General features: G+C 46.5%; 1 protein-coding gene across 11 annotated transcripts in view; it reads right to left on the minus strand.

Moving 5' to 3' along the window:
* LOC135116241 (uncharacterized) overlaps positions 1 to 2,500 on the minus strand; it is a 216,213-nt gene that overhangs the window by 70,177 nt on the left and 143,536 nt on the right. The gene's annotated exons all lie outside the window — the stretch shown is intronic.

Here is a 2,500-nt window from a genome sequence, read left to right on the forward strand (position 1 = left end):
GAATTTACTTTTTTTGGGGGGCTTTATTTCATGCACATTTATAACCCAGATAGGAAATAGAAAAAAAAAAAAACGATCTCAGCCTATCTGCATTAAGTTCCCGAGTCATTTTTGAGGGAAGGAGAGAAGCAAAACTGAAAAAAAAAAAAATGAGACTTCAGTAAAGGGCACAAACTGGGAAAAGGTCCCATCAACCAGTACCTTGATGAAAGCCTTTGAAATTCTAGCAGAAAGGTGACTCCTCGCCGGGACGCGGAGAAAAAAGGGTTACAGGCGGCAGGTCTCTCCCTTGATGCCGGGCAGTGATGAAGACGGAGGCGGCGTTCATGAAATTTGTGAGGCAAGAGTTACAGCAGTCGTTATTCGGGGCACCATAAAGTTGTTAAAGTCCGCATTGCTTGTAACTGGTGGCTTGAGTCCATCAGAGGCCTTGGCGCAGGGAAAAAAAAGAGCCTGACTGGTTGTTGGGTCTGAAACCAGGTGTGTTTGTGTATCTGAAAAGCTTGGGTGTGTGCCAGACGCATAAATTTGACGGCAATACAGTAGCGTCGAGAAGTCCTGAGTCACCACAGGAAGGAAAGATGTGAAATATGACCTGATGGAAGGAAACTACACCAGGGAACACCCCGTATATATCATGAAATCCCAGTGAACATTTTCATTCCCCACACAGATATTAATATTCCGAGAAAACCAATGAATATTATCACTAAACATTTTTTAACATGAATCTCTCAGGCAGCACACAGCAGCCGCCACCCTGAATAGCGAGCAGAAGCTGTGCACACTAAAACTTGCTTCCGCTGCACAGGTTAAAACTCCCTCTGCTAAAAGCCGGATTTGGCACTCTGCCGGCATGATCGGAAAGGGTTAGGAAAATAACAAATTGATCTACTGTTCCCGCGAACGAGTAATATCGTGTTTCTTAAAGTGTAATGGAAACAATGCAACGCTGAACCCGATCTTGCCTCAGAGAGAGAGAGAGAGAGAGAGAGAGACGAACAAGGACGAACAAGGACGAACAGGGACAAAGACAGACAGATATTCATCCCATACGCGACCGAAACTTCATTTGGACGAGAGTTTGAATACAATATGGGCTTCACCCGAGCAAGTAATAAAAATGCAAATTTCCCGAGATCCCGTGTTTTCAAGGTGTATGAAGCGCCGAAAACAGCAAAGCCAAACCAGTGACACCCACGGAGAAAGAGACCATATATGGGAGCGGAATACACCTTAATACACTCTAATACACGCTGCTACACACCAATACAAGCCCACATTTTCAAACCCCAGGACGTGTAAGTCAGATATAAAGGCCTGTGGCGGGAGGCGGCGCTAACAAATCAATCACCCAATCACTCCTGAGCCCAAAGGAGTGAGGATCAGCGCTTCCTCAATTACGTGAAGGACGCGTCACAATAATGAGATGGTGGGCGATCGTGTTATGATGAGTTCTTCTTAGCCTCAGGAGCCATGGCGAGCATCCAGCTGGCCAGGACCGAGACCAGCCAGGGAGAAACCAGGTCGCCACAACAGTTCATCACAGCGGGAGGGAGGCGACGAGGCAGGGCGGCGGCAACAATTGACTTCAGGTGCTCCTTTGCTTCCTGTATGTGTTGCTTTATATTAGTGCAGCAGCTGTAGCTCACCACACAGTATCGTACAGGTCAGTTACTCCGCCTCTGTTTATTCTTCCGTTGTGCTTCTATTTGTGTTTCTCCCGCGCGTGAAGTTACTGTTGCGTAAGTCTCTCGCTTTCCCCGCTTCCTCCTCCTCTTCCTCTCCTTCCATCTCCCCCTGAAGCATCGCAGCATCCTGAGTAGTGGGGAATAATAAGATGCTCGTTTAAAATGTAGAAAAGATTCTAAACCGCTCCATAATAGCTGCTGAAACTACTCGAGGCGCCAACCCAACTCCCGTTCATCTTCATCACTTGATTATTAATTTTTTTTTCTGCCCGTGAGTGGAGAGTTACCTTTTTCTACAGCAGTCATTTCCTGGGACGGCGCAGCGGCAGGAAGCTGAAGGCTAAACACAAAAGCCGCTAAAAGTTTTATTGTGTTCTATTAAGCTCGGCGAAGCGTTGCCCTCCAGAACACAGTATCTGCAGGAGAGGCACTGGGTACGCGTTCGTTGTGCACGTGAGGCGCAGGCGTGGCGGAGAGACAACGTACGCACCACATGCCAAACGCACCTTAGTTCTTTCTTTCATATAGATTTTTTCTCAATAATTGCGTGTCAGATAAATCTTTCGTACTTCGAGAGAGAGAGAGAGAGAGAGAGAGAGAGAGAGAGAGAGAGAGAGAGAGAGAGAGAGAGAGAGAGAGAGAGAGAGAGAGAAATAAAAAAAAGCTCTTCCGCAGTAGCAGAAGGAAAAATAAACATATACCGCTGCTTCATCAAAAACAGAAAGGATCAGATTGAAAGTTTTCCTACCCACTCTTGGGAATTAAAATATTTACGTGAGAATTCCATGCCATCGTAAACACGCCGCTGG

This window comes from Scylla paramamosain, chromosome 30, assembly GCF_035594125.1.
Source record: "Scylla paramamosain isolate STU-SP2022 chromosome 30, ASM3559412v1, whole genome shotgun sequence".
NCBI lineage: Eukaryota > Metazoa > Arthropoda > Malacostraca > Decapoda > Portunidae > Scylla > Scylla paramamosain.